Genomic DNA, 25652 nt, shown 5'->3' on the forward strand with positions numbered 1-25652 from the left:
GGTGATTTATTGTCAGAGGCCTAAAGGAAAACCTAATAATGAGACACACGTGAAAAAGATGTCAGGAAATCTTTATATACTGTCTTTTCTGCTCTGTATTATCAAAAGACGATAAATGGTCTATTTTTCAAAATTACGTCATTTATAAATTGCTCTGAACTGTAAGGGGCATTAGGCGAGCCAAAAGAGTCAGAGATACGTCAGTTATTCTGACTTTATTAACTGTGTTGACAGAAACTCAATATTTTGTAACACACCCCAAGTTAGCCACAATGATGCGTTAGGTGCATTAGAAGCGTTAGCCATGTATTCACAACGCCAATAACTTCCAACTTTTTTTGCAAGACATAAAATAACAGACTGAAAGGTTTAAAACAAACTTTAATGAAACTAGGCAAACTCCCAACCTTGTTAGTCACCATCATTATCATCAAGGCTCCTGCAAGGGAGGCAATGCCCCATCCAGGTGTGTAGAGCCGACCAGATAAACCAGGTTTTTCCATTGTTGTTGGTTTTGTGCCAGAAGCTCAGCGTCCTTCATAGCAACCCTATTGGGTTTACGGTCTCCCACAATGACATCTGTCCACAGAGTGCAGAGTTTGCTTTGAGGTTGTTTCCAGCCTGCAGCCCCTTTGTTAAACTGTTAAAACGGCTCTCGTAAGGATGGAAAAAAAGAAAAACGGAGAACGTGGTCGAACCAGCTGGTGCGTGTTGCAGAACCAGGCAGGACGCTTGGGACTGGCGTGTTTGGCTCTTAATGCTTTGTTAGAGACGCGTTTGTGCCACTCGATGTTCTCAATGGTCCTGAGAACCTGGCTGTCAAAGTCATCTATTCTTGCAGCTCAGCTTTTATTTAAAGACCATGTTTCCGAATGCTAGACATTAACTGTACAAATGATCATTTAAAGTAAAGAAATACAGTTTTAAGGAGAATTAAGGAAAATAATAATGTAGAAAAACTTCAAATTAACTGCTGTTTTCAATATTTTGTGTTGTTGAGTTTGCCTCTCCTTTGAACTAACGATTAGGTACATATTGCAATCCCAAACAAAACTGGTTTATGAGCTGAATAACAGGTAATAGTTAAAAAAATAAGGTGGAAAAAGCTTTTTTGATTTCTTTTGAGCAATAACCACAAAAAATTTCGAAAAAATGAACAAACAGTCATAACAATGCATAATGGATAGACAACAGATGGTCTTTTGTCACCTATTAACGGAGTTAACTTTTGTGTGCAAGAATAGAAAAGTGCGAATAAGGCATGTTCAAGTCCGGCCTGTGGGCCAAATGTTTATATTTCCACTAGCCTGCACGCTCCTGTCATGAAATCAATAATATGCGACCCCCGACACTTTCTAAGAACTGTGTGTTCAATGTCTTGATTGTTTTTGGCTAAATTAAGTTATAAGCTCTTGTAAATCTCTGGTAACAACCCGTGGCTATTGACCTTCAGAGCCTTAAGGGCCAAACGAGATCAAAACCACATTATTATATATAAGGGTTAAAAAATGCTGGCTGAATGATTGACCCCCACACATTATCACCTCACCAAATCTGGCCTTCTGTGCAAAAGGTTTGGACACCCCTGGTGTAAATGGTGGACCCAAATCTAAACAGAGCAACTTTTGGTATGTTCATTTTTAAAGAACTGTGGTTTTATACATTGTTTATGCTGCGAAGGCACCACTGCAGAGGATTTTGCCCTACACTGGTGAGCAGCACATAGACATAGCCGCACACCTACGGCTGTAGCAGGACATTCTTTAATGATGCATCATTCAGACAAGAACATACAAACTCAGCCTCCGCAGACTATCTTCATCCTCTAAACCCTTATTAACTCCTACCAGCTCGTGGATTAGGTCCTTGGATCCAGACAGCTAACAGTCCTGTACGTGTCTGGTAAAAGCTGCTCACCCCTTCACAATGCCTCATGACTGGCCACTGCCTGCAGGCTTCCTTCGCAACCTCCTGCGGGGGGACATTTACAAAACAAGTGCTTAGCTGAGGGGACCGAAGCAGATAGGGAGATGAAACTTGGGGGTGGATTTCAGGGATTAGAGTGTGGCTGGTAAGGAGCAGGAGGGTGGCAAGGCTGTTGAGGCACATGCTGCATCTGTGTTCACGGAAACTTAGATAACAGACACGTGCCACAGGAAAACAGCCAACACAACAATGAGCAATTTGACAAGAACAGCTAAAGACAAGAGAATTTGCAGCAATTTGTTGAGCATTGCACGTGAACTCGAAGCATGAGTAAACCCACCTACTGCAGACTCACAGTGAGAGGCTGACCTTTGATGGCCTGTACCAGGCTGATCAAAACACTCCTGAGAAGGTGAAGCAGTAAAAACATACACTTGGAATGCAGTTTAAATTAAAATGAATCATTGCAAAAGTATTTTATGGCATCACAGACAATAAAAATCTGATCAGTGCTTTAACTTTAAACCACAAATCAGAGTTTTATTGACATGTCTTTGAAAGGCATGGGAAAATATGATGCAAAGGGATTTGCTAATAATATTTTGCAACATGTTTCAAGGAGTGGGAAAATACAAAAAGATGTCTTACACAACTGGGGCTGTCCAAGCAACAGTTGCAAAATGAAAATTTGTCAAGTCTTGCTGCTGTTGCAGGCTAAGGAAAATGCATGGGTTTCTAGGAAATGTGTCACTCCCCACCTGGGATTCCATCTCACAACCTGACAGAATCTGTAGAAGGGATGTCATCAAGAATAGGAAACACCACAAGTGTTGGCCTATGGAGCCACATACATTAAATTCTCACCTTCTACAAGCCAACAGAGGCACAGACTTTAAATCACAGCTAGAAAACCATCAAAATGTGTAGAAATGCTTACAGGCTTTTGGCTTGTGATGAGGGAAGTGGCTCCAAACCAACATAAATGAGGTTGTTCACCCTTTCACCACATTTGAAAACTGATGTAATGCAATGACATGTCATGCCAGCCTATATGAGACCATGCAAACTCTTTTTATTAAATAAAAAAGCTGCTTTTGTGCCATTCTAAAAGCAAGAACAACAAAAAAATGTCTCCCAGATGAGCTGTAAACAGGGAAATCATTTCATAAGCACAGCCGGTAGATTAGAGACTGCCTGCCCTCCTGTGTTGAATTATGTGACCTTCCTGCCAGTTTGATGAGGTTCCCTAATGTCACCAGACAGGTAAGAAAACAAAATGACTAATTGCTGGCCTCCCTTGAGAATGACAACATGGTTGGAGCCAAAGCTGAAGCAGCTGCAGCTGAGAACATGGCTCTGTTTGTGTACCGAGTCTGCAGTGAGAAGTTTGGCGATTCCACACAGGAGTGTGGGCCCTGGCCCACCTGCAGCTGAACGTGTTTGCACAAAACTTGGTTTTTAGATAGTAGAGGCTCTGGATGTATGAGTAAATATGTTTTTAAATGCTACATTAGAGATATTTGATCCGAGTGAACTAACACAGTAAACATTCTTATTAGTACACTGAAGAAAACAGTCTCACCGACAGCTCATCATTGGACAGTTTGCATTGTATGTGATCTTTGCGTTTTTGTGCATTTTTGTGCAGCAAGTCTAACCTCCCATGCTTGTTGAGATCATAGCAGGCTGACGGGCCAACACCCAGCTCACCCAGGCAGAGGTAATCCTCAGGTGAAGACAGTTCAGTCTGGCCACACTGAAGCAGAACAATGCATCGACATGAGCTGTTTTACAATAACACAGAAACATGCAAATGGGCTGCCTATTTACTCATCTTCATGCTGAAAACAGATCGGTAGTGTGTTTTGGGGTGTGTGCTCTGACTGTCAATCAAAAAGGTTGCAAGGCTTATTGGTTTTGGTTCCAATCAAGGAATTCCGGCTGTCACATTAACACAACTCATTTGTCACTCTCATCCAGTTTGTTCTCTTTGTTGTTGAAGACAAATCTCAGACATGCATGGTTTTCAAATTTGACAATGTCTGCTTTCTCTTCTGTCTGGCTGCACTTTGATCAGCGGCTCTTTGCAGCATTGGATATATATTTATATTTTCTTGTTGCAAATTTTACACCTATAGCTGTCCTCTCACTGTGTCTCCTCCACTGCTGATAGTGAAAACATGACCCTGCTAATAATCTAAAAAAAATAAAATAGTATGAAAGAAAGCTTTTTAATGTGAAGTTCTTTGATGTTAGGTCTCGTGTTGTTTTCAAGTCAGAGCAGTAAGTGTGTTTTGAACAGCGTGCTTCTCTCTCTGCCTGGCAAATTACAGTCTTCTGCCTCTTCAGTGGCTGTTCTGGAACAAATGTAATCGTAAAACAACCAACAATTGCTGTTTCTTTCTGCATGAGTCTAAATTGGGATCTGGGGTGCAGTGAATGAGGCAGATCTCAAAAATCAAACGCAGAAAAAGTTTTCATCGGGGGTTGTCTTTGGCCAGGTTACCGGTAGATGTTTTTGATAATTTTCAACATGCAGTTTCTAAAGTATATATGTGCGAAGACATGTGTAAATATATTTACAAAATTACTGGTGTTAAAGTACATGTTAACGCCTACACCAGGGGCAGAGCTACAGGTGGACTAGGGGGGCTACTGCCCCCAGCAAAAAAAACTTTGCATTCCTCAGTACCTCCAATTTCTGAGTCAGTTTTGGTATAATTATTGACCAATAAATAAATACAGGCTTCTTTGATAATAGCATCTTAGCTAAAGTAACTGCTGTTTAAATACTACATAGTTAATTAATATTAATAAACTGTGGCATTTTTGATCCTTTCATTTGTATTGCCCTCCCTGCTGTTCTCATAAGATACCCTTACAAAGTCTTCTACCGCATATAAAATGTTGTAGCTCTGCCACTGCCTAACACCTAAACTCCTATGCAAATCTGCAGCCTGACGGTGATCACGTAGCTGTCATTTAGTACTAAAAAATAATGGAAAAGCAGCATGTCATGGCTCCGCCTTTGAATCTAGCATTTTTGTCAAAAAAGCATGCACATTTTGTAAAGTAGATTTAGAAATGCAGTTTAAATCTTTGACTTCTTTTATCAGTTTCTGTTAAAATGATGACATAATGACTTCTTTTTTTTTTTTTTGGTTGCAGACTCTGTTACTCACACCCAGCGTGCCCGTCTGTCACAGTTCAGACAAGCTCTGTGTACAAGAATAACTCAGCCGGGTCTTATACCTCCTTAGAAAAGCAGAAGTTTTACCACGTGACATGAGGTGACATCTTAACATTTTTTTCCCATCACGCCCTGCAGATGCGATGTGCAGGGTTTAGGCACCGGGCTGACCGCAAACTTCCCCTATTTGTGAGAGAGCAAGTATGAGAAAGGGCCCACCCGCCAAAGGACACAACCTTAGGGTGGCACTCCTTCCTGTTTCGAAAGCTTCTCAATGGCATCTTTTTAGCCGACAGGTGAAACACTAGAAAAAGATCAGACTCAAGAAAACAACTGCTAAAAAATTAACTTCGGAAGGGACTTTAATGATTTTTTGGGACTGTTGAATAAATACCTAAACAGATTTTATCAAAGCTTATGAAGTCGTTGATCATAAGTAACTTTTCAAAAAAACATACAAAACCTAAGTTTGTCAAAACTTTGATTCCCAGTGGTCTTTTTACTATGATTATGCAGTTTTTAGCCAAAAAAAAAAAAAAAAAAACTGTGTTGTTTTCTAAGAAAATCTAAGTAAATCCGCCACCGCTTCCCGTCATCCGTCTGTTTACTCTCTCTTTTCTGCTAACTAACAGCTCCTCACAACCCCAACATAATATTACCAGTTTAACAAAATGGCGGGTTATATAGGAGCTATCCAGCTTTACAGTTCTGAGCCACGTGCCAGCTTAGTTGAGGAAAACAAAGGCGTACATGAATCTAGTCTTCTGCAATTAGATAGATCAGAATGGAGCGGAGCAGGGAGCTTGTGGCCTGCTGATTTTAGCTTCTACTACACAGTGACATGCGGTCAGGTGAGGCAAGTGAGGCACAACCTCACCTGTCATAGTCGTGATAAAATAGAAAAAGGTAAATTAAGTAAATATTACTTTCCACTGATCTGTGTTAAATATACATTTTCAGTCAACTCAACACATTTTTAAAGTTTCTAAGGTTAAAATCTGCGAATTTGAGTGTTGCGTGATCACAGACGGAGCGGACACTCCGGGTGAGGCTCTGAATCTGACTCCAGAAGAGTCAGTGCCTCACCAGCCATTAACCTCACCGCACGTCTCTGCTACTACACAACTACCAGCTTTTTCCTACGACATATTTTCTGATTCACATTAATTTGAATAAAGAAATATTCAGAAATACAAATTTATGCATAACTTTCTTTATTTATGTCCTCCATTATCAGAAAAAATGCCACAAGAACATGTTCAAAAACGTTTTGAACTACTGTTAATCCCCTAGATTCCTGAAAGAACATCCATTTACAGTAAGCAGAACTGATTACAATGTTTTCCCAGCATGATCCTAATCACATGAGATCCAAAGCAAACTGCTAAAGTGAAACTGAATCTGTTGGGTTTTCCAGCAGTGACCTGCTGCACACACCGCTGAGGTCTAAGTGCAGGGAACAGGTTTAGCCTTCTAATTCCCCTTTCAGCCTCAACAAAAGCTGTTTGGCATCAAAAATCAAAGCAGGGTTCTTTGTCTTCCACGAAAAAGTACTACTGAAGACTAAAAACTTAAGAGAGTACCGTAAACAATGGGTATTCCCCACCAAAATGAGCAGATTTTACACGACAACTATAAAATTTTATCGTGTCTGTATGAAAATAGAACAGCACCTGGTACTCCTGATGTTCTAGCAAAGCTTGAGCTGCAGTCCTACTGACAATATGAAAAAAATGACAAGCCCACACACAGAAACTGACTAAATCCCCATTGTCCCCACTCGCCTGGAGCCCCAAGCTGCTGCTGCATGGAAGACTGACCTGCAAATACTTATTAGTCAGCTTGACCCTTTCATGTTTGCCAAAGACATAAAGCAGATGTGAAAAACTTGGCTGGCACTGCAGTCGTCAGGATATGAAATAGATGCGGTAACTGCCGGTGGCACAAGTCGGCTGGCTATCCCGCCAAAAGTTGCTGAAATGTCGCCGCATCAACAGTCCCGCAGCTGTTTTCCCAACCTTTGCAGGAAAATTCCATTCAAAGTATACACGTATGCCAGCGACACTCCATTTCCTTTGCAGTTTCCTTGCCCGGTTACCATTTTTATTTTCCTTTTTTGCTGCTTTGATGGAGTAAAACATAAAACACCCTTTTATTTCCTCCAAGAAAGCACCTGCATGCACACATAATCAGGGAAAAGGTGTCAGCAGTCATACTAACACTCTGCATCAGTCAGGAACCTGAAGTAGACTCAGGTAGAGGTGATATTAGTGGGCCATCTAGAGGCCAAGGCCACCAAGGAGCTGAAGCTCCACATTTTTTTTTCCGTTTACTCTTAAAATCTCGAGTGTACTGTCTTGTGTAGGTAGCTGACCACATTTCTATAACAATATAACTACTAATATTTCTTGATCTCAGATTAGAGTATTGTAAATATCAACCCTTTAATCTGAGATTCGTCATTTCAATTCATACTATGCACTGATTTACTTACCAATGTCCCCTCAAATTATTTTTGTTTCCTGTGAAATAGTCATTATAAAACTTTCTTTGCAAACCAAATTCATTTGCATTAAACTAACGAAAGCTGCTACTGATGTCTTAGTGAGCCTCCTAGAGGAAGATATTTTAACTACAGTCTGGCTCACAGCCGCAGGTTGTACCTGCTGCTGCAGATTGCCTAAACTCTGAAATGTGACACATGCGGCAGAACTCCAGACATATTAAATACACATTTTTGGAGAAAGTACGTAGCTGCAGATGAGTGTCAGGCCCAAATGCAAATGTTGACTAATTGTGTTTTGAAATGTAGCAGCGCCTCTTCTCACACTGTCTCCTAAGGTTTGTACTTTGCATGACAGGTTTAGTGTTTTTTTCCATCAAAACAGGGTGCAGCGGTGAGGTAGCTGCCCATGAAAACTAACATGCGTGCATATTGACTTTTCTTTAAAAAACTGTTTTCAGAAAAAATAAATCAATGCATGCTTTATGGACAGTCTTTAGATAAATGGACCGCTCTTTGGACATGTAGTCTGAATGGGCGAAGCACCATGAGGATACAGATTCTGTCTGGCTTTGCTCAGCCTTTGTGTGAAAAAAAACAAAAAACGTTGCTCTACTTCTTTGGATGACATGCCTGTTTTTGTGTTAAATTCACGTCGTCAAAAACCTGCTGAGTAGGGAAGCAGTCTGACCCCGCCTGTCCTCGGCACACATCTCCCAGCCTGGCACGGTGCCCAGACGGCTGCTGCTTGCGTGCCACCACTGTTTGTATAGATTTGCTTCTGGGCTCAAGAGGCAGAGAGAATAATTTACTGTCATTGTCTGCCTGTGTGTGTACATGTGTGTGTGTGTGTGTCTCACTGATGTCTTTTTTTCTTACTTCTCAGTAGAATGGGGTCTGTCTCTCCAAGGACTAACAAGTGTTAAACTAGTGGAGAATGACAATGGTTTTTACCTTTTTATAAAATCTTATGGACCAGATGAGAGAAGCTTAGGCTAATACAAAAAAATATCTGTATTATATTTAGACAAATCCATATAGGCTTCAATACTGAAAAACTGTTATTTAATGAGAAAAGTCTGACAAAACCTTTTCTTTCTTCAGAAAAGTAGTTTTTAATGAAAACAGTTTTATATGAGAATTGGTTTGACTTCCTTTCTGGTTTTTTCCCTTTCACATCATGCAGATGTGCTTATCTGTAGAATTTTGTGAAAACTATATTGATGTTACACATTAACTTGTATGTTTCCCTTTGTGACGTTACTCTTTAGGTCAAGGAAAGGATTGTATGAGTTTATGACAAAGCTGGGTTACAACAGTTAATATTGATGGCTAAAGTGTTACTGACTGTTCTGACCTGTTTAAACATAGGTTTCAGTTTTCAGAATTTGAATGAAGATGAAAGTCTGAAATTGAATGTAAGCATTGATATTTTTAGTTTCACCATTTAAGGAGATCTCAGATTGTGAGCAGTCAAGCAGGTCACAGAGACGTGGTTGATTGGATCCACAATGTTCACCAAAATGTGCATTTCTGTGCTGCTCAGAGGTAGTAACACCATGACTTGAATGCATCACTGTAAAAGGACAGTGACGTTGTCTAATGCCTCCAAGGAATGACTGTACCTGGCAGCAGTGGATGCAGTTTATTATCGCAGACAAAATAAAGCAGTGCTTCACGGAGAACTTCTTTGTCAAGACAAAATAATAAATATCATAAAGTGTCCTATTTCATTTTTGATCTTTTTAAAAACCCATGTTCTCAACTATACACTGAAAAAAGGGTCATTATTGGTGCATTTTTTATTTGTTTTTTAGATTTCCATCGCAGTACTCATAATTAATAAAATGCTAACTCTCTGTAGCATGGTACTTTCTAAGCTTGAACTCAAACTCTTTTTTTCTGTGTCAGAACTGCATGTCTGAAATGAAGCTCAGACAATACGTGACATTTTGCCCTGAAAATCTTTTTCGTGCCGTTTCCTTTCGTTGGCAAAACGCAGACAACATCTTATTATAGATGATGTCTCTCTGTACATGCAAGCTGTTGTGTGTTTCAGTGTTTCTGTGTGTAGGTGGTTTTCAACCACTTCCTTTTGTATAAAAAAAAACAATCAAGGACAGCATGTTCTGAGCAGGACTGCTTTCGCTTTAAAGCCGGGTGACGAAAGCAACAGCGTCGTGCTGCCTGCACAAGGCAGATCTTTAACAATGAGCCTCAAGGCAACACGAGACAACTGCAGGGCAAGAACAGGCATCTATATTTTTATGCATTTGTCTTGTTTTGAGATTTCTACACACAAACATTAATTTACATGAGATAGGTCTACTAAGAAGCGCACAAAGGCTTTCCTGTCTAGGTTTGTCAGCCTCTTTGTTAGCAATTTCAGGAAATTTCATCCCACCGCTCAATTCCCAGGATGCTCCTAATCTGCATTGTCGCTACAGCGATGTAAGGCACAGTGTGCTCCGTGCCAGTGGTTTGAGGAAGATTAGTGATAGAATGAACAAAGGCGGCTGTTTTGGCTGGCTGGTGTGGCCTTTTCGTGGGTTTAGCGGCGACAGCTCCCAGCATTTTGTGCAGCAATAGAACACGTCTGCTGACAGCTCCGGCGGCCTTGTTGCTGAAAGTCTCACAGCACAAACAGGCTGTCTGAGGTCTTGTAGTTAGAGGAACATCACTGGGGAGCAATTCAGCCCTACAGTTACTGCAAACGTTGTCTTCATGAGTTGTTATTGTTGTGGAGCATGACAAGAGACTCCAACACAAATCAGGAAACAAGTATCCTTCTTCAAACACGTCCTTTTTTTCCTTTTCTTCATCAAATGATTGTGTTTACATAGTTTCTGGGACATGGGCAGTATAATGAAATAATCACAGAACGCAACAAGGACTATGAATAAAGACTTCAAGTGACTGTGTGGTTGTTTTCAAACCAGACACAGACGATAAACCACCCAAAAATAAACAGCAGTGAACATTGCGTTCCATCTAAAGCTAGGTAAACACTGGGAAGTTGACGTGCGTTCAAGAATGGGCTAAACGCAGGTTCTTGAACGCACGTTTAGCCCATGGTGTTCATGCTGGACAAGCAGGGAGGGGCTTTTCCTTTTTCTTTTTTTTCTACTGTTCACTAGCGCATGTCCACCATAGACAGTTGGAGGAGGATTGGTGTGAAATGTCAAAGTAGTGCAAATCTTGCAAATCTTACTCCAGGTTTTTTTTCTTTTTCTCACAGCTATATTCTGATTTAAGAAAGACTTTAGCCTACCCTAAATTGATGCCCTTACCCTCTGGCTCCTCCCCGTTGCTCCAATTGTAGAGGCATTTGAAGTGGTAGTGGTGTCTTTTTTTTGTTTGTTTTTTTGAAGTGGTAATGGTGTGTGAAAGTGTTTTTTTTATAGAGGAACTGCAGCGACACAGGGCTGGCTATCCCTCTGCCGGTAGAGTGATCCACGTCGTGCTTGTTCATGTGAAGAAATGCATTTCTTTACATGGGTGCGTTCTGAAGCACAGAAGTTTATATTTAAATGTAAATATTGAGTTTTGTTTTAGCATGACTTTTGAAAAGTTATAAACCTGATTTTTTATGTATTTTCTGAGCGCTGACAGCTACACGCTAACGAAAATGACTATTGATGACGTCACCCAGCGGTAGTAATGTCAATGTAAAGAAGCAATTCCAATTCAGACTTGGTGTCATATAATTCCGCCTGAGCACAAACTGCAGGTATTAACTGGTCAAAATTCCACCTGGTTTGACTTTCAAAATGCATTTAAAGGCCACTTGTTTTGTACGTAGAGCCTAAAAATAGTCGTAGACACCTGCATGGAGAGCTTTGAAAGCAGAAGCTCGAAAGGCGCATTAACGTGAGTTTACATAGAATTTTTATTGGAAGTGGACATTTCCCGAGGGCAGTGTGACGTAGCCTGACGCTTCACTGCGATCAGCTTGTGAGTCCTCGCAGGCTTGCACAGCTAACCTGTGATGGAGGGAGGGTTTGAAGTCACGTCGACTCTTCTCTTTCACGGCATGCCCGCATCTCCAAACTCCTACCGTTTTGGGTGCTTGATGAGCAGCACTGATAAAGATTCCTGTAAACACAAAAGGAGCATGTTATGTAAGCCTTTCACCTTTTTCACGAGTTGTCTTTCACGTTGCACGAAGAACCATCATTCTCCAGCAGAATGGAAGTGGTTATGAGTGGAAAAAGTCTGTCTTTATAGAGCAGATTTGTACAGTAAATGAGTAAATTCCATGCCATTTTTGTCACACGTGCAGTAGTGGCTATTTGCATTTACCATTATATATGATTTTACATGCATAAAACGTAGAAACAGAATAATCGTCTTGCAGCATCACATTTGCAGAAGCAACTGATAGAACAATTAGTGAAACGTTCTTAGCATCTGCAGACTGAATGCTAGAATGGATCTTAAAATGTGCACATATGTATTTAAAAGAAAAAAAAAATCTTTACCCAGGAGTTAATAAAATGCCTTTTTTTTTAAAGTAAAACAATGTTTAGTTGTTGAAAATAAAATAAATCAAAAAGCTTGAGACAAACCTGTTTTATTTATCTGTTTTCTGTTTAAAGTTAAGCGATAATTCCTGTTTTGCAACTGCAATAGCAAGCAAAAAGTATGTTTTTGGTTGTCCATCTTACTAAAAAAATATTCTTGTTTACTCTATAAAAGCACGTTCAGGCTTTGCACAGGAATGTGAAATCTATCCTCTCTCTCTTTTTTTTTTAGCAACAGTCGCCTGAGCAGCTGGCCTTTTAACTACTTAAAACTGTTGACTTCATGTGAGAAAATAAGGAACAATGCACCAGAACAAAATGTTCTACACATTCAGAGTTGAAACAAGGTCAGGACGTTTTGAGGGCAGGCATGTGCTTCCTCCTACTGGTCACAAAGGGTAATGTGCAAAGACGCAAGGAATGTTCTTCATGCTTGATGTGAAAAAAAAATCAAGATAATTAACCCTGGGGCAAGTGGGTGCCGGATTTTTTATTTAATTGTAAAATATAAAAATATAATTAATTTTTATTTATTATTGTTATTATTATTTTTGCTGCCGTTTGTTGCTATCCAAAATTAATAAATACATAATTAAATAAATCAATAAAACTTCAAATTTGCCTTGAAAGCCCCGAAGAAAATTGTTCTTGGTTTCTCCAGGGTTAAGAATGCAAGAAGCCTTTTTTTTCTGTGTTTTAAGCTTTTACATCTTTACAAACTAAATAACTAAATAAAAAAAAAACAGAATACCTATTTCTTTCCATTTGAAAACTACTAAATATGAATAAAAATTAGACGTTAACTTATCATTAAAGAATTTCATTTAAGCTTGTGAAAAAGACTTGGTAATATTTATGTTTATGAAGTAACATTTCATTTCGCTTTATGAACATTAAAGTTGATCTAAATGTCACAAATAACTTATTTTTTTACGTGCATTTTTTTCTACTCATACCCTGCAAGCTAAATGATCCTTGTAAAAATATAAACTCTTGTTTTTAGAAAGGATTCCAGATCCTTTACCAAGTTTTAAATAGTTTTAACATCTCTTTGCTCTACACCTGTCCTATCTTTTTTTCAGAATTTAGCACAGTGGAGAATTTTCATTAAAAGGTTGAATCTTAAAAAAAGAAATTATCGGTAAAATGAGTCAAAATAATGTTTCTCAATGACCTTGACGATGGAAAAATTTGATTTAAGACAAAAAAACAAACAAAAACAAAATCTGCTCAAAGTTTTTGTTCAATGTATTCAGTGTTTGTAAGAGTTGACACAGACCCTGACTTTTCTTCTTCTATTTTATTTCTAAAAGTTGGACAACTTATTCTGACAACATTCAATAAACTGATTGTGGTTTGCAAGAGATTTACAAACCTTTTTAACATTTAAAGTTAGATTTATGTGCGAAGGGGCGCTCCTCCTCCTTCTTTTCACATTCCACCATCCATTTTAGAAGAACATAAACACTCACCTGGGCACAGGTGTTAGCTCACCTTTGCACTAATAGTTTGCATGATTGAATGAATGAAAGATTTCACACTAGTTGGTTTAAAGGCATAGGTATGCGTTCGTGAACACTATCTGTTTTGTGTACATGTTGACATGTGGACATTTTTGCGGCTAGCAGGTGTGTTGATAATATTTGAGTGTGTGTGAACAGGCCCCGCCCTTTTTGTACTACATTTGAACCGTACCGTAACGATAAACAACCAGTAAGCCTGTCTGCTCTATGCTGCTTCATGGTCTTACCCCCCTTCCCCTCCTATTATCACCCTCCTACCCCCCCCCCCCCTCTCTCTAACGTCCCTCTCTCTTCTTCCCCTCTTTCCTTTTCCGTCCGGTCCAACACCAAAGATTTTCAAACATGATTGAAATTAATAAAGTTTGGCCTCAATTACAAAAGGGGTTTATTCAGACATACCTTTGGTTTGTCTGAAGATTAATAACCCCTCTTGTTAAAGTAAAATATGTCCAACACAAGAGGCCCTCAGCTCTCATCTGTTTGCCTAGCTGTTGGACAGGACAAGTTTAAAAAAAAAAAAAAAAAAAAGATTTATGTGCGAAGAAAAAATGTTAGTTTTACATTTTATGTGGATTTATCAGGTTGTACTTAGTCATGTTCTCATTCTGTTCACATTTTGCTCTAAACTGAATCCTTTCCACTTATTACACAAGTTTGTTGTTACTGTAATCACAATAACCCACAATTAGGGACATAAAACTCTATAAACAAACCATTTGCTTAGAAATAACCCAAAAAAAACAATATCATTAGAATGTATAGTTTTCAATTTGAAGTAATTCTATCTAACAGTTAGCTTTTATAGCTTGTTTTTCTCTTTATAAATGCTTGTATAAAACTCTTTGGTTCTAAATTAAAAATCTTATAGGATTTCTTGTTTAGTAAAAATGACGTGCTGCATGGACAGACACTTTAAATTCTTTTTGGGGATTTTCTTATGAAACTCAGTGTTATTTTCATAGTTTAAGGTCACCTCTTCTTGCAGTGTAACACTTGAGGCCTGTTGAAAACAAAATCTCTTTTCCTTGGAAACTGTGGGCTTTCAGCCAAGATACCAATTCAGACTTATGAGTTGTCCAGCCCAAACTTAGACTTTAATGCATGTATGCATGTATGCAATAGGAGACTAATGCCTTGCTTAAAGGCTCCTCTGTGGTGTAATGAGAGAGGGGCACACACAGCTGGGTATCTATCCCACCCGGGTTTGATCCTGTCCATAACCGGACTTCACAACCTTTTGTTACACCTTGACGTTTAAAAATCAAGCTGGGAGGACCTCTCCCACAACCCGACTAGGTGTCCGACAGCCGGCTCCGACGGAAGGGCTGCTTGTATAGCTGCAGACCCCGCCCACACAGAACAACAACTGTTTATACCTCTTCCATCTGGAAAGAGATACAGGAGCATCAGAACTCACACAAGCAGACTGAGAAACAGCTTCTCCCCCAGAGCTGTGAAGTTCCTCCCGTCCCCCCATCACTCACCCCAAGTCCCACTAGTGGACATTAACTGCTGTTAGGAGGGAAAAACAAGAGCAGCTTAACTGGTAAAGACAATCATGACTAGCCAATATTTCTTAACATCGGCAGACTGAATGCTTAAAAAAGATCTTAAAATGGGCACATCCATATAAAAAAAATACAAAATCTGAACCCAGGAGTTAATAAAATGCCCTTTCCTAAGCAATCATTCCATTTGGCAATTTTACCTTGGTTAACAGTTGGCTAACTACTTAGTCTCAATTTATAATAATCCAATAAAGGCGGAATAACTGATTCTGATTCAGTATTGCAGTTTGGTGGCATTTCTGTTCTGTCAAAGACCATAAAGACATTTGCAAAGAAGCTGGAAAGAAACAAATTTAGGTGCTCCTCAGGATCAGAGGCACACATTAATCTCATGAAATGCACCGACTTTCTGACATTAAGATGAATTACAGGCTAAGATGACTGACTTATCTTTTAAAGAGACATTTTTTTAACAGCACTGTGAAAGAAGCTTAGAACTTTCCAATGACTGTGCTCAGTGTTTCTGCACTGAGGCTCTTTTGTCACATTTTCAAATTGGACAATAATTTTATATTTATTACTCAAGGGCAGCAAATTATGAAAGGAAAAATAAGCAAAAAGAATAAAAAAATGAATTTTCATTCAACTCCAGTATCATGTTTTAAGAGATGAAACAAAATCTGTCACATTTCATTAGTTTAAAGGAGCACATTAAAGTCAAAATCTAGCGTTTTAGATATAAGTAGAATTTTTTTTCTTCAGCATTTTATTTTATTCTTGTAATTTGCTGTTTTTTTGTTGCTTTTTTTATGTCATTTTAATTTATTTACTTAATATTGGATTTTTGTCAACCATCATATTCTTTGCCTTTGCTTGTATCCGGCCTTGTCTTGAGGTGTTCATTGATTTGTAATAAAACGTCTTCTGCTGTTTCATCTCTTCCGCTGAAGCCCCAGAAAAAAACACACACAAAAAACCATTTGCTTTGTTGGGGAGTTAAAAGAACTGTTTGGAGAGTCTCTTGGCTTCAGTCTCAGCAGTCAACCTTCTTCCATGTGGGCATCGACGTTCCCTCAATCAGATATCAGGACTCCAGCAGTGCTGCACTGCTGTTTTTGACTGTTCTCGTCTGCCTTGGACAAGTTTGCTTACCCACACATCTCCGTTGTTGTATTACTCAGATAAATCTTCCTGTTGACCACAGTGGCTATAAAAAGGTGGTGTTTTTATCTATTTGGATGAAATGCATCATTTCTATCTAACCATCAGCCAACAGAACACTGGTGATAACGTAAGGCTAAATGAAAGCAAATGTATAAATACACTAACTACTCACTACAAGTTAGGGATATTGTGAAAAAACTCTGCAGATGTTGTAAACACGGAGTTTGTTTCACTTCCTTGATTTTTGGGCCATAGAGGCAATTGTGATGTGCGTGTATTGTGTTTTCCACATAAGAGTAACTGTGTGTTACTTATTGGGGCTAAAAGTTCTAAACGGAAATTTTTTCAATCTGGCATCAATTTCAACACTCTAGGAACAAAAAACTGACTAAGTCGTTCCAGGTTCATCATACAAACAGAAATGACCAAACATCATAGCTTTATGGACAAGCAATTCCCCCTGCCTATGGCACACCTTTCCGGTTGATACAGGCAGTCAGATGTTGCAGGTGGACTTGGTGAGTCTCTAAGTGTCATCAGCAGACTTGCATCAAGACTCAGAACTTCTGGTTTGTGACAGACTGGACAGGAGTGGAGCCATGCAAATGTCTGACAGCAATCATGAACAATACCTAAGGAGCTCTGCACTCAGTCACGGTTCAGCAAATGCTGCAAAGCTGCAGGCCCGTTTACCAGATGTAAGTGTACCAAGGGTTCTTGACAAAACCTTTGCTATCAACTCCATCGCTTTGACTAGCAGATGACTGTTGCAGGTGAATCCACTGACACCAAGACACCGCTGTGGACGTTTGCAGTGGTAACAAGACCATGTGACCTGGACAATGCAGAAGTGTTCCACCGTCCTGTTCACTGGTGAATGCCGGGTCATCTAACAAAGAAATGGTGATCATCATTGTTGTTGCTGCAGAAGGCGAGGTGAGTGATACGCCAAGGTCAAAATGGTCCCGGGGGTTCACTTTGGTGGAGGAGGCGCAGGCATCACAGTTTAGTACAAAACTGATTTGGTTATTACAGATGGACCAGTTTCTGCATGTTCTTATCTCAGAAACATTATAGAACCATCATCATCCTCCAATTCCACCAGAACACACCTCATATGGAATGACCAGCAATGTCCTCTGAACTGAACCCCACAGAGCAAGTCTAGGACCAGCTGAATCAGAGACTTGATGATCAAATTCCACCCCCAAGTGACCTGACAGAACCACATAGCACTTGTAGAAGAACACATTGCCTCAGAGCAACATGAGGTTAGTGAGCAGCTCGAGACATTAGTGTCAAGCCGTTACTGTCAATTTTTGTTTATTTGGGTTAATAAATATCATAAAATGTGTATTCTCATTCATTACTATTAAATTGCAGGGAACCCATTAAAAATTAGACCAAGTAGTAAAAGTGTGCATTTAAATAACTATATTCCTAACTGTAAATTGTACTTATAAAGTACAAAACCTGATCAAATAATGACTGCAACACATTACAATTCCAGTTTCACAACAACATTCTATGTTTTGCACCGATCTGCTTCACATGACAGGATACTGACTCCATAGGAATTTGAATGCTTGTTCCAGGGAGATGTTGAGGCAGACGTGCAAAGAACCGCTTCTGTTTCTGGGTGCCTGCTGCATCAGGAAACTCTTTTGCTTTTTTTTTTCACTCCAAAGACAGAAATTGGATTGCAAACTGAACAAAACTACATCATGATGCAACTGTTGGCACAAATTGGTGTGGATGCTGATTACATTATTCATCAAAGAGAGGCTACACACACTTGCTGAGTCATCCTATCGATGCAGCAGCTTAACTATTTATATTCCTGAAAAAAAAAAAGGATTTAACAGCCCTAACATCAAATTCAAAACGGCAAACAAAGAGTCTTTCAAACAATGTCCCGCTTTGCATGACAGACTATAAAGTGAAAGTAATTGTCCGAGTCGCAGAAAAACTGACACTAAAAATGTCTGGTTTGCCGGCGTATTTGAAAGCTTGAAACCCCTTTAGTGGCGCAGTGATAGTGACAACTGCAATTCAAACACCATGTTGTCTTTTCCCGCTGATCCTATCTGCTAAAATAAGAGGCTTGGAGGGCTCGGGGAGGAAGCGATGACTGACAGTGGAAAGAATCTTTTCCAGAGGCAGAGATCCGCAGGAAAGCGGGATTAAACCGCTGCTGTCCGTCACCCAGATGCTCAGCAGAGCTGCTCTGCCCGCACGTTCAAATAGAGGTTAACAAGGGAAGTAATTAACGAGTAAAAGCTATCTGCAAGCACTTTCCTTCTGTGTCTTTGCACCTGACTTTACTTTCCTGCACTGCCCTGTGGGTCCTCCTGTGCCAGATCTGCTTCCTCTGTTCCAAAGGGGATTGTTAGCTTTCCTCTCCAATTTCTGTTTTTTTTATATATATATATATATATATATATATATATATATATTTAAACACACCGCAATTACAACAATTTTCAAAGTACACCAGCAATGTGCAGCTTTTTGCTAAAAATCCCGAGTTTCAGATTTGACCTGTGAGAACTGCGATGCATCGCTATGGCTACAGCCTCCCCACATTCGATCACTCCTGAGGAAAAGAAGAAAAAGTACTGTGTCAGCAGGACCAGAACCTGACATGCAGAAAGACAAGTAAACAACCGAAAGGGTGAACAACATGCAGTGCAACTACACAGCAGTGTTCTGTAATTGCACAATGTGGCAAAGCAATTTAAGTAGAAAAAGGGATTGTGAAAGGATTTTCTATGTGAACACACAAACAAAAAACAACAAGGAAAGGAGCCCCACTGATCGCCCTGGCTCCCCATAAATTACATGAAGCCTATATAGATATATACTGCATTACACTTTTCTATTATATTGTAGTTAAAGCCATAAATCATAATTTGTTCTGTTGTAAGAGCGTTTTAAATGCCTTTTTTTATAATTATCCTGTTTTTAGTAAAAAAAAAGAAAAAAAGGATAGGATATCGTTTCTGCAGAGCGGCAGGAGTTCATTAGAAGCTTCAGAGATGTGACTGTTGCAGACAGAGTAAGTCCAACATCACTTCCCATCATCCATCTGTTCACACTATCTCCTGCTAACTTACAACCCCTCACACCCTCCAACCTAACATTACTGGTGCAACAAAAATGGCAAGCAATATTTTTATACATGTCCTCCATTATGAGAAAAATGGCAAAAGAACATGTCAAAAACATCAGAAACACATTTTTTTAAATCTTAAATAAAACTCTACTTGAAACACCATATTTAGAATGGTGGTAAAAGCTGATCTCTAAAATTCAAAACATGAACTCTGCTGAGCAAAAGTGCTTGTGAAAACATTTTTTGAATGGATATCAATGCAAAACATCCCTTAACCCATGTGCTATCTTATGGGATCCAGACGACCCCACCCTTACATTGATGTGTTATCCCTACCATGACAAAGGTGGATAAAGGAGAAGAGGATTTCATGTAAATCATGGACACCAGTGAAAATCACAAATCATTGAAGAAAAATGGTTCAGCGCACTGTCTTCTGGGGTCCATATGACCCCACTCCCAATGTTAAAGTGCCCAGGATGGCACAAGGGTTAAGCTACACAGATGCGTGCATTGTCCGCACAACTCTCCCGCAGGTTGTTCTGCGTTCTCCATGGGAGGTTGTTTTTCCACACATAGCCACATGGTGGCACTAGAGAGCAGTGCTTCTGCTCATGCTTGGATTCTCATTTACCAAAGGCTGGAAACCAAAGCAGCTCATGTGAGGTGGCTGCTTTTATAGAGTGTGAATAAGAAATAATTAAACCCAGCTACTTGGTTTGATTTACAAAGAAGCTGATCCTAAAAAAAAAAAACACCTTTTTTCACTCTCCTCCTATAAGAAACTTGGCTGTATTTGTGATTTATTTACATTTTTGATTAGCAGGTTTGAGAATAAGAAAAAAAAAAGAAAAAGCTGCCAACAAGTAACACAGAGGTTAAATGTAGATGTGGCCCTGACGGTGTTGCGTGAGGCCGCCTGTGCCGCGCTGGAATACAACAGCGGTACTAAATGTTCCACCGTGTTGTTGTTGAGGTTGCTCATTATCTTGCCACTAATAGCAAACACTCATGGAGGGGATGAGCGTGGGAGGATATTGTGTCAGTCTCATAAGAAGCAGTCCACTGCTTACAAGGAATTTAAGTAATCAAATGCCCCATTAATAGCATGTTGTTGCTCTCAGTGTGACCTGAATTAAAATGTGCACGGCCGTCCTCACCCAAGGGGCTTGGAAATAAATAAATAAATGAGAGGTGCTTTCTTTTAATAATCAAATATCTGTTTGGGATGAGAGACTTTTTCATTCCAGCACACTCAGGAGTTTCATCCCTTGGCACTCGCTGTCTGCAAGCTCAACATAAGGCAGCAATCAATTGCTAATTCACACACAAGTGGACAGGAGTCTTCAGTCAGGGCAGCAACTCAAAAGCACTAATTCAACAAGCGGTCAGCCGGTTTGTATCCCAAGCGGCTGTTTGTAAAGATCCTCAGCGACCACACAAATACTGAGCGCGGTGATTAATGTCCCTCCCACACAGGCTGGAGTTGTGGATAAAGAGACGGGGATCGATGGCAACTTTATTGATAGGGCCAGGCGAATAAAGATGACATTTGCTCTCTTCGGGAGATCTTTTAATTTGTCAAGGTAAGTAAAAACGTATTTCACTCCCAGCAGCAGGGCACCTCTGAAAGGTCGTGCAGGGGGGTGGAGATAAGGAAAAAAAGCACAGATGTAAACAGGGGGAAAAAACATTCAAACTACAGACAAAGGCATAGCCAAGTGCAGGGACTCTCCTCCCCCTAAACGTGATGAGCCACCAAAGTCCAGAATGAACTAAAGAAATAAAAATTACCAAAGAAAAAGAAATACAAAAAAGCCCAAATGAATTAATAAATATAGACAAAAGACAATAAAAAAAGGCACAAACTGGTGTCCTGCTTTTGCCAGCCCAGTAAATGCAGAGGGTGGTTTCGGGAAGAACGTTTAACATAAAACATAAGACAATTAGATCAAAGGAGAAGATAGCAGTTGGATGGCTCAGTTGGTTAAGTCCAGAACTGGCACATGGGGTACGATATGCAGTAGGTGCGAAGAGCTTCAACCTTGAGCAAGACCCTTTGAGCCACTATAGGGGGGCCCCAAGTCTGGGTCTCCCTGTGGCAGTCCCCAGCCCGGATAAAATACAGGGTTGTGTCAGTTAGGGCATCCGGTGTGAAAATCTCTGCGAAACCACCCGTGCGGATCAGTGAAAGCTGATTCGCTGTGATGACCACTGAGGGGATATGCCGAAAGGTAAACAACAGAAACTCTCAACACAACCACTCAGTCCCCCCGCCCCAATATTCTAGCTACATCCAAAATCTGGGTAAGTAGGTAAAATGAAACGAAATGTTTTGTGGAAGTGTTGCTCTCCATACAGCAAAAGTTGAGACCACACAGCGGTTCACCTCTCTTCTCCTGCACTCTCAGAGACAAACAGCCAAATTCACGTCCTCTGTTGTGTATTTACAGGAAAAGCCTCGGTGTTTGAACAGCTTTGGTATCAAGTTTGAGTCAAATAAAAGCGCAGACCTCCCTTTGTGGCAGCACATGCCGTACGGAGCATTGAGCCATCAAGCCAGGCGGCCAGAGGCATTGTGGAGAAAATCACACATGGGGAGGGGGGGATTGTGATTTGGCCTTGGTTTAACAAGGGAGAAGAAGGGAAGGGGAGGGTGTAATGGAGCATTCCAGATTTCAAAGCACATTCAAAGTACACAAGAATAAATAGGAAGGAAATATGAAGGATTTGCACGTCAGGAAGAAGGTTTCTATTTGTAGTTTATACAGAAGATAATGCCAACTTTCCTCTCTGTCATCCCACCCCGTTTTATCCTTTCCCTCCCTGCCATGCTTTCTGTGAGCCCTTTCACTCCCCCCTCCGTCATCAAATGCTCTGTGATCTGGGCTCGGTGTGGGAGCCTCCCCACAACAGCATGCTGTGATTTGAACAGCTTGCTGCTGAGGACGTGCTTGTCGGCGGCCGGATCAATAGGCAAGGATTCCGCACACAAAGCTGAGGTGACAGGCAGAGACTGTGAGAAAGGGGAGCGTGACCTTTGGAGAATACAATATAAAAAAAAAAAGAAAAAAAAATCTTTCTGACACCGCCTAAGTTAACTCTGGCACCACGCTGCGCATGCACTTGCAGATCGTTTATTTTCCTGAACAGTACCAATTGAGAGAGTGCAGAAGAGGAAGGGCTGGGATAGGGATGGAGGTGAGAAAAGAAGCAGTGAGGTGGGGAGAAGGTGGGAGGGGGATGTGAAGAGGAAGAACACCAATTTCAGCGAGTTGTGCTAGCAATTGTTCTTGTTTTTCCTTGTCTTTACTATCCAACTCTGTCTCCAACTTGCGCTCTTACTTCGTCCTTTTTCATCAGCCATCCTGCAAAGGTTGTATAAGAGGCGGACGGAGCATGCTCAAACGTGGTCTGCACTTCGCTAAAGCTCATTTGAACACCACCGACATTATCCAGTTGTACGAATTTTGACCCGGAAAATCTATTTTTACCTGCCTTAATGATTCAGGTGCTTCCTCATTCTTGACTTTTCTGTTACATCCCACAGCTTTTCCTCAGTTTCCCTGTTGCACATCACATATCTTAACGTGAACATCCAGCTGCACGTTGAGACAAAATGTCTGAAACCAAAACGTCTAAAGCAACAACATGATTTTAGTCTTTTTCTGTATTGGTTTATGTTTTTTTTTTTTTAAGTTTGCATGAGTTGAGAATGACACACAGCTCCAACGTTTGCTGACAGAAGAAGCTGCCCTTCCCTGCTCTGAACAGCAGGGGGCAGTGGTAAATGAGGTTTCTCCCTCAGTGATGACTTTTTGTCCTCAGACTGATGAGAGTGCTGCAGTCTTGTCTGGATGAAGATGGTGGGAGGGTGGAGGGGGGGGGGGGACTGCATTGCACAACATAACATAATCATGTAGTAAGTGGAAGGGAAACTGCTGGACTTACTTTTACACAGTGCTCCCCTTATTTTGCATGTTTGGACACTCCATGCAGCCCCCTCCCCCTACATTTGTAATTACAACTGGCCTGTGTTACTTCATCCTAGTCCAAAGCAGCCTCTTGTGATCTGTCTGCTTCGTGTCATTAAGGCAGACAAAAAACCAGTGGAATTTGAGAGCCGGCGTTCAACTTTTTTTGTCCTTTGAACTTAATCTGGTAATGCCTTTCAAGGACAAAAAAGGATTTACATGCAGGTCTCTAATTTCTTTCTTGTAAAATTGACAAGTAGTGGGCGTATCATTAAATTTGTGAATCATTTTGAGGGATTTGTCATCTACATTTCCTGGTGCCAGCCATTTAGATTGAAAATAACACCCTATCATTGTAATCACAAATCATTTGATCTCCCTTTTAGCTGGGACAAAAGGGTGTGGGGGTGTGGTGGGGGGTGATAACAGCCATATTTCCTTGAAGAGAAAAGGTTTCTTTGTTTTTTTTTGAAGCATATATCAAACCATTTGTAGCAAAGATTGCATCTTCTTGGAAAATTAGCAGTCGTTGCCACGTCGGCGACGATTAAATCAATTTCTCTGCCTCCGTCACATCGCGTTATCAGCCTCGCGATGGTAAACAGGCAGTAAGTGCCATCTTCCCCGTGGTCCAGAGGCTCTCGAACACACGTCGTAATTGGCACAGTCTGCTTCTTAATGTTTACAGCAGAGATGCATCAATATTCACATGGCCTGAATTTACCCAGCAATCGGCGTTGCTTCATTTAGCCAGGAGTCCTGAGAATTAGGAGGCAACGATTTGTCTAGTAATTATTTTTCATCACAAACTGAAAATAACATCAGAAGAATCATTTATTTGGGATTTTGCTTTTCTCTCTCTGGCTGTACTTTCCTCCATGTTTTCTAAGTTACTCTTTTGAGCAGTTTGGTTTATGAACACACAAAAAGTCATTATTTGTCCCCAAATCGAATAAAGATCAGTTACTGCCCTCCTTCCATCCTTTGGTTGCTAGTTTACAGCTTAGACATCATGATGACAAAACAAGATCTGTTTTCATGGTTTTTGCAGGATCAACCCCCCCCCACCCCCTACGGAGGCCCAGAAGTGCAAAAAAAAAAAGAAGAAAAAAACAATAAATCACTCAATGCAAAAGCATATCAATGATCACACCGCCAATTAAAAAAAAAAAAACAAAAAAACACAAAATTATATTTTAGAAATAAAAACACAATAAAAAACAGATAAAATAAAAATGAAAGGTTTTGGAAACCGTCAGTAAAATACAATAAGAAACCAGAAAAGGTAGGTACTATGGGAAGTTGCTGATTGAAGGATGAGGTTAGATTTCAAATTTTTGACTTTTTACCAATGCCTTTTCAATGTCCACATGATAAATAAAGTTTTATGATCAGCACCGGGGCGGAGTTACAGGGAAAAGGAGGGGCCATCTGACCCCCCTCCCTCCAGCAAAAAGCCGCGCCCCCTTCGGATCATTTTTGAGTCAAAATTAGTATCATTACAGACAAAGATTGTGAAATTGACAATACAAGCTCATGTATGCATTACAGGAACAAAAACAGCAATATTTCTCAATGACATTTTGAGCCTCTATTTTTATAGTAATACCAATGACAAAATAAAATAATTTAGAATACGTACTTTATTCCTTTCGTTTGCAATGGCCCCCCTTTTTTCATTTGCCACCACTCCCCAATAAAAATGTATTAGCTCAGTCACTTATGAATACAGAGCATATCCAGAATCACTTCATGCTAAATAACTTTCAGCTAAAAGGATGGATGAGCGTCATCATCCAATCAGTAGCCTACGGACCCTTTTCAGTTAATTATTGTTTTTTATTTTTAACATTTCATTTTGATTTCTAGAAATGACTTTTGTTTTCTGAAACATTTAATGTTTTCATCTTTGTTTCATTTATTTTTTTAGAATTGAGTTTTGGTTTCTGGAATTTTGTTTTGATTTATAAAATGCTATAATGTTTTGTTATTTGTGTTGCTTTTTTTAAATGTAGTTATGATCTTGTCGTTTGTTGGTGGTATTTTCCCTTCAGGGTTACCGTACCTCGTTCTATATCAGTCCTTTATTTTGACCCCAAGCACAAAAACTATCTTAATATTTGATGCTCCACAAAAAAGAAAAAAAAGAAAAAGCAATTAGCCGGTCACATTTCAGCATGTCAATGAAACGACTTTGTTTCTAAGGAGCCTGCAGGACCTTAAAGC

The sequence above is a fragment of the Oryzias latipes genome, chromosome 10, assembly GCF_002234675.1.
Source record: "Oryzias latipes chromosome 10, ASM223467v1".
NCBI classification, from domain to species: domain Eukaryota; kingdom Metazoa; phylum Chordata; class Actinopteri; order Beloniformes; family Adrianichthyidae; genus Oryzias; species Oryzias latipes.